Source organism: Jatropha curcas, chromosome 4, assembly GCF_041381405.1.
Source record: "Jatropha curcas cultivar XTBG-Jc1 chromosome 4, XTBG_Jcur_1.0, whole genome shotgun sequence".
NCBI classification, from domain to species: domain Eukaryota; kingdom Viridiplantae; phylum Streptophyta; class Magnoliopsida; order Malpighiales; family Euphorbiaceae; genus Jatropha; species Jatropha curcas.
The window spans coordinates 5,118,240-5,126,478 of record NC_143154.1 but is presented as its reverse complement, the minus strand read 5'-3'; the positions used below and the strand labels follow the sequence as shown (position 1 = coordinate 5,126,478).

Genomic DNA, 8,239 nt, shown 5'->3' with positions numbered 1-8,239 from the left:
ATTAATGGATTCTTGATGGACCCTCATCAAGTAAGTCGTAATACAGCAACCCAAGGTCCAACAAGTAGATTTCTTTCCTTTCGAAGCTACATCAATCGACCACATCTAATCGAATTCTGGATGAAAGCCATAATTGATAATAAAAAATAAATATAAGATATTGATTGCAAAAATTAAATATATTGGCCAAATTTGAAAAGAAAAATCAAAAGTTGAAGCTTTTTTTTTCTTTGGTGATTATTAGCCTAATTAGAAATGAATTTTAACTTCGCCCAAAGTGTGGATTATGATTAGTTAACTTAACTATTATAATACACAACATCTATCAAGTGAAGACTCAATGGATTTTTTTTTTTAATTTTTCCAGGCATGAAAAGGGAATAGGCTTGAACATAAACATCCCTACAACACAATAATTCCAACTACAAATTGGCATCAGATACACAATTTCCTAAGAACAAAAGCAAAGGTTATGGGATTAATTTCTTCTTTAGCAATTTCCTCATCTACAATCCTGGCAAAAATCTCAAACAAAGTGTCTAAAATTCCATCTCCAAAATGATGGGAAATCATTGGTTCTTGAATTGCCCTAACTGTCATTGCAACTTCTTCTCCAAACTTTCCTTCAACTTTCTCATAGTCTTTATCAGTCTCAAGCATCTCCAATCGAATCAATTCAAAAGAACCTTCCCTCCTTATCTCAGCTTCAATTTCATCTCTGGATGGTGCATAAAAATGCACATCATAAGAATCAAGCTTTTCCTTCTCGATTTCTCCCTGTAATAAGAGTATGATATTCATAAGACTTGTCGAGCCAGGAAGAAGAAGAAGAAGAATAAGAAGAAGAAGAAGAAGAAGAAGAACCTGAGAAACCAAAATGGCAAGGGATCTTGAAAGAAGTTCCCAATAGAAAGAATTGCCTCTGTCGACATGATGAGGACCTATTCTTCCAACATGATCAACGCCATGTAACCTCCAGAGATAAGTTCTTTCGACCTTGAGTGAAGGAATGAGAAGAAGTCCTCCTGGAATTGAATTTCATATGCTTGGGATACAAGTGGAGGACTAGATTCTGAAATGTGAACTTTGCCTTTATTTATTGGCTTTCCTTCCTTATCATAAAGCATTGGAGGAACCTGCATCATCATTTGGTAACTGCCTGTCATCTTTTTAGCGTTCAAAATGTTTGGTCTCATCATCCGTTGCCACCTTTCAGCATATAGCTTTTTTTTTTTTTCCTTTTTATTTTAAATATGGAATAATTATCCATTGAATAAATAGTTGACAATTTCACTTTTTTGTTGAAATTATAATTATACATAATAATTTATTGCCTCAAGGAAATGAAATATTTAGTATATAGGACATATACTTTTCGAAAGCCAACAAGCCACATGCAGGGGAACTCCCACGTATGGTTCTGGCCGGGGTTTCCAGAGGTACATGTATTTTGAAATATAAATTTTTATATAAACAAAAATTATTTTATTCAATTTTTCAAATCAAGCGTCCAATCAGGTAGGACCGGTTGTATTGAGAGGTGGGAGATCTCTGAGTTCCAGTTCTCTCGAACACAATCGTTTTTATCAATTTAGTATCAATTTAGTGAGGAAAAGGTTACCTTATTGTGTAACTCGCAATATTATTTGATCCATTAAACTTTTCTATGAATGAAAAAAAAAAAAAGAATTCTCCAAATCTAGTAAAGGAAAATTTCATATTTATTTTACTAATATCTGCTTCATTTGTTGAATTTCCATAAAAAAATCTCCGATTCAAATCTTAGATGGGCTGAAAAGATTTATTGAAAAGAAAATAGTTACCCCTTACAGCACAACTCATTTCAATTCCAACATAAAAGAAAAAGAAACAAAAAGAAATGTCTCGTAATTTCCAATGTACAGAAAAAAGAAATAGATTTTTTTTTAAAGAAAAGGGAAAAAAAAAGTCTTTATATCTAATTCTTTTCTTTTTGGTTAAAAAAATTAAATTTTCTTTCCATTTTGGTTTGAACTGCAGAATTGCAACGTATTACTCTTTTTTTTTTTTTTTTTAAATTCAAATTACAGAAGAGGGGGATAATGGGAGCTAGTGCCCATCCCCAAATACGGATTAATTACCTACGTGAATTGATTTGAATTAATTACATAGCATTAAACATGAATCAAAACTCAAAAAAAAAAAAAAAGGATTGAAGAAGAAAAGAAAAATCAAAAGATTAGGAAAAGAATCTAACCTTGGAAAGCCAGTGCAAACTGAAAGAAGAGTAGACAAAATGCAAGCAATATTGGGGAAAAGTCTACCATAAAAAGAACCAGGATAGCCTGCAATGAAAACATTACTACTGTTTCTTTCTTTCCTTAGGTCTCTGTAGAAATCTGGCAACGACTTAAACACTGAATTGAAGTCGTTTGTTGGAAGATCATTAAGATAAACTCTGATTTCTGGTGTTGGACTCATCACTTCACAATTTATTGCTTCAATGGCTTCCACAATATCTTTGACAATTGATAGTGTGTTAGGTCCAGATGAGCAACCCAAATCAGCCACACCAAAGCTCTTTGGTGTTAGTGCAAGATAGACTTCTTTTAATGCTTCTATAGTCATGTACTTGACCATATCAGATGCCTTCTTCTGTTATTCAAAAACATAAATAAAAAACAAATGGAGATAAAAGAAAAAAATGAAAAAAACGGAAACAGGGTTTTGTCCCAAAATCCAGCTTATAGCACAGTAGATCAGAAATTTAAATTCTGATATCTTTACTTGTCAGTTGACATAGTTTTTAGAATGTACAGAAAAAAGAAATAAAGGGGTTGAAAGAGGAGAAACTGAACCTGGAATGGGAGTTCTTCGAATAGCTATAATCCCCTAAGCCTTCTCTCATGTGGAAGAGTTTCTCAACATCCATTTTCAGTGGCTCCTAGATTGGCTGATGGAGCCTTTTGGTGGTCTTTACCTCCTTTTAAAGGAAATACAAGCCCTTTTTGCTCCTGTCTTTTAATTTAATAATATATATTTTTAATCATGGTAGTTCATGATATATTTTTGTCTGGGGTGCTAATAAGTGACATGATGATAATGATTACAATTTGTTGGCTACCCATATATAAGCCAAGCTGGTTTCTCATATTTGTCTTTCATTTTTTATTTTTTGGTAGAATGTATTAGAAATTTATTCTATATTTTGATTTATTGGGTGTATTTTATTGGTTTTTCTTAAAATTCATTGTTTGGTAGTGAATAGTGATGATTTTATTAACTTTTGGTTCTCATTAAAATAGAATAATTTAAAAATTTACGTTTCCTAATTAATTAATTAAATGGAGAGAGAAACATTTGCCTTTTATTCCCCTTTAATTGGAATTTAAACCTTTAAATCAAAAAAAAAAAAAATCAAAACGTTTTTTCAAAAATTAAAAGAATTTTTCTTAAACCTTTTAGTTAATGTATTGAAAAATATGAAACTGAATTATTGGCACGAACAAAATTTTAGAAAAAATTTCCTTTATTAAATGTGTACTTAGAATTTTTCCTTTTAAGAATGGAGAGAATTTCTCATATGTCTTTAATGCATTGAACGCTAATGGAAAGAGAATTTTATTAAACAATTAGTTGTTTGAATTTCGGCCACAAATATATATAATTTTGTTTTTGATTGTAATCATCATGATAAATTAATTTCAAAGAAGTTATTTATCTTTTAATTTCAAAAGTTCATTAATCAGTTAATTTTAAACATACCTTTCTATTTAAATGGAGAGATTTTTTTATTGGCTCCTATTTTATAAGTTTCCAAATTTAATTTTTTTGGGCTATTAATCCATGAATATATTATTTTTTTTATTGTCTTTATCTATATATCTATATCTATATAAATATATAAAATAAAAAATATGGATATTAATATAACACAAAATTAGAGTTTTAAAGTATTGATTTGACCCCCTTTTCACGTTTTTAATTTAGAATAATTAACATCTATAATTTTATGACTTTTAATTTCTACTCGGTGACTGGTGAGTGATAGCAAACCATTAGTCGGTTATCAATGGTAGGAAGACCATCGGTTGACAAACTAGAAACACAATAATTCATGTCTTTAACCCTATAATTAGGAGATTTGTGTAGCTTTTCCTCTATAAATATAAAGGTTTGATTTTTTACAATCATTTATTGATTGACTAATTTAATTTATGTTGGAAAAATAAGAGAGACATTAAGTTACAACCCCTGAAGAATATTTTTTACATGTATTTACAAGGTTGATATATGACTCATGAAATTAACACTGACGTTCTATAAAAATCTTTCTATTGTAATGTAATAAAGTTTCAAAACTAAAAAAATATATATGTTTTAAAATACATAATACTATATAGATTTTGATCAGTTTTTATATTACTTCTTTTGTATGTAACTGAATAAAACATATTACATTTAAATGCTTCTCAAACAAATATCTAAATAAAAAACATAGTACAAAACAAAATTATCACAAGTAAAACACAATTTGCTTTTCTAAAATTTTTAATTAAAGTCAGTAAAAATAATAAAAAATTTCAAATTATGTGCAACGCGTGGACTCACGACTAATTATATATATATATAAGAAGAATCATTGATTTTTATTAAGTGTTGACATGACACTTCCTTTAAAGAGAGAGACTCCATAATATTTGAATATTTGTATTTAACTAATTTGAGGAAAAAATTATAGGGTTTTGAAGAAAAAAATGTACTTCTCGTTAAAAATTATCTCTCTCTAATTTACGTTTTTATGAGAATTGAAGGTTGTCGAAGCCACTAAAAATAATTCATGCTCTTCGTATTCTAGGTAATTTATAGATAGGGTGAGAATGGTCGAACGCTAAGGACTAGTTCTGATTAAATCTGTCTATAACTAGAAATAAAACAATAAAGTAAAAATAGGAGATTTGTAGTAGAGAATGAATCAAACAATTAAAATAAGTAAGATTCAATAAAAGAAACAAATTTAAATCAATAGGAGGTGAATTCGGTCAAAGACAATTCTTTGTAAGAAATTCTCATGATTGATCATTGATTCTAAGATAACTCAATAATTAATCTTTGAACAACCGTCGCCGATTAATCTTTCCGTATTATTAGATTAAACAAGGTAAGTACTATTAATAATCACTAACTAGCAAACAACCCTAAACAAGCGATAGAATTTAATTTGCTAATAGTAATAAGAATTAGAAAAACCCTACCGTAATTAACAAACTCTACAAGCGAGGTTCATTTAAATTAGCTTGTGAATTTTTTATGATATAATTAAAAAGCTTGGTTACAATCAGATTATATATGTGCTACTTGAATCAACTCAACTAAACAATTATAGATTTAATATTGTTAATTAGCTATATGCTATGCTATTAAATTGAATAACTGGCCTATTGAATAAACAATAAGATAACAATAGAGATGGAATTTCTCATATATGCAGAAAAATAGACAAATATTGATGGAATTAAAGAAGAAAATAAATACGCTAAGATCTCACAATCATAGAAGAACCTCTACTTCGAATTCAACCTTTGACTGAAAATAAAAACTAAGCCACGCATGGATATGGACAAAATGAAGAAAAAATATAAAAATTCTAAGAGACATTTACTCTTGAAGAGAGTAAAAGATAAAAGGGGTCCCTACTCAATAAACTTAAGGTTCTATTCATAGGAGAGGGAAAAATCATAAACTAGGAAAATAAATCTCAAATTCAATTACAAAAATAAAATATTTGATTCTGAGTATCTTCCTAATTCCCTAATTAGTGGTCTAGATGTTTGAAATGACTTTCTAGAGTAAACACGAATAATCCTAATTGGCAAACATCTTAATCCCGCTCAACGCTAGACGTGCCTCTATTAGCCTTGCCCAAGCTTAATTTGTCAACTTTTAAGAGCTTTTGGTAGCTTCTTGAAATTCAGCTCCAACTTAGCATATTTCTCCAAAACTTCAAGAATTGGACTCTAAAGCTCATTGCCCAATGAATTTAGCATAGTCTAAGAAAATATGAAAACCAAGTGAAAGTTCTCATTTTAAAGCAAAAATATCCACAAATAATATTCAAATAAAGAAAATATTATGCTAAATTATCCACTTATCAAGAATTTTAAATAAAATGACTTTGGTTTTATTTTTCATTAATTCTTTATGAGTTAGCTAAGTATTGTATCCTTTCAAGTATTTCATATGTATGCTTTGAATTTGATAGATTGATATTCAATAACATATATTTCTTTTCAAATTTCATGTGCACATTTATGTTATATATATGTTAAGTTATTGTGATCAAATATATTTATAGCATTTATATATTCAAATATATATTTGGCGAATGGTTTAACATTATAAACGATTATTTATAAAAACTGCTTCTCTTTAATTTATAGCTTTTATAGTTTTAATACAGCAGCTATTTCTGTTCTTTCCTATTCAAAATTAAATATGCGCTTTTCAAATGTATAAATTAAAACTAAGAAAATAAAATTCATGCCTTCTTAAAAATATGTTTTTCATTAAAGAGTGTCTCTCTTTAATTTATAATCTTTTTATAAGTTTTGAATACAATAACTATTGGTGTTCTGTTTCACTAAATTAAATGTGTTTTTTACCATTAAACTTATAAATAGAAAACGTGCTTTCTTAAAATTAAAACTGTTTCCCCTTCTAAATAATGCTTTGTTCATAAATTGGTATAAAATAATATTTTATAAAATAAAAAATTAAAACAAATAAATATAAATATGGAAAAAAATGTATTAAAAAAAATATAAGATATAAATTGCAATAAATAAGTAATAGCTTCCATACCTCTTATCTAAATGCAATAAATTAATAGCTTCCATACCTCTTATCTAAATGCAGTAAATAAATTAATAGCTCCCGTACCTCTTATCTAAATGCAATAAATAAATTAATAGCTTTCATATCTCTTATCTAAATGCAATAAATAAATTAATACCCCAAATTTTTATTTTCGAAACTTTCGAATTTTTATTAAATCAAAATCTTGATTTTCAACTATATGGGCTGTAACACCAAACAATCCTAATTTGAGTCCAAAATTTTGTGAGTTGGGCTCAAGCCCAAATATATTGTCAGAATTTTCGATTTGAGAACAGTTAAAATTTTCGAGAAATAATATGAAACTCCAGCAATTAATCTATTATAAATATATATAAATTAATTATCCTAAAATCAAATATCATTACTATTAATATTTTTATTATTATTGAGTAAATGGAGGAAATGTTACGGAACCTAACTAAAATAATCAAAATAAATCGAACTAGACCCAGAAATCAAATTGATTTTTCGAAAACCATACGAATAACCTGAAAACCAAGTGAAAAATCTGCAAATCGAGCAAAAATGAGCCAAATCATTGAATTAAACCAAACCGATTCAAATCGAACCAAAATGGTCTAGAAACTCTAGATTTTTCTTTCTTTCCTTTTCTTTTCTTCTCCTTCTTTTCCTACAGCACGCGTTTTCCCCTCCTTCCCCATTTTCCGGCGAGGGCTCGACGATGACAAGGTGGCAGTCAGCTCGCCTGGTGCTGCTAGTCTTGTCTCCAGCCCTCTCGCACGCAGATGAAGCCCAGCGACACCAATCGGAGCTGTCTCCTCTGACAATTCTGCCCTTCGATCTCAGGCGTGTCTCCATCGTTTCCGGCCACTGTGCGCATGGAGAGCGGGTAAATATTCTGATATTTAATTTTTTAGTTCTTTCTATGGAAAAAATATATAATTTTATGATAAAGAGGTGTACATTGAAATATTTAATTATTTTTCTTCACTTTCTTTTTCTTATACGATTATCTAAAATAAAAATAGTCTCCTAATAGTTTTTTTTTTTTTTATAGAAAATAATATGACATTTTTCTTTTCTAATACTCTTAGAAATAATCAGATTATGGCAATAAAGGTGAAAAAAATTATACAATAATAGATTAATAAATGTTTAATTGATCTAGTAGTTTATGTGAAATTTGATATTTCTTTTAATCTTTTCTTGAATATATATTTATGTGAATTTATATAAACACAACACACACATATATATATATATAAGTTTATTAGTTCATCGGATATAATTTATAAAAATTATGTTTTAAATAAATACATATAGATAATTAAGCATTTAAAATTTTAAGTTCTATCTTTTTAAAATTTATTTTTCAATAAGTATGTATGATAACGACATTTGA

The 8,239-nt window shown here is 28.3% G+C and overlaps 1 pseudogene across 1 annotated transcript; it reads right to left on the bottom strand.

Moving 5' to 3' along the window:
- Positions 1-330: 330 nt before the first annotated feature.
- On the bottom strand, positions 331-2,654 carry LOC149496746 (putative methyltransferase TCM_000336; annotated as a pseudogene). Its single transcript, XR_016320396.1, has 3 exons — positions 2,237-2,654; positions 865-1,136; positions 331-777 (listed from the first exon to the last, which is right to left on the bottom strand). The product of XR_016320396.1 is annotated as a putative methyltransferase TCM_000336 (transcript).
- Between the last annotated feature and the right edge of the window lie 5,585 nt (positions 2,655-8,239).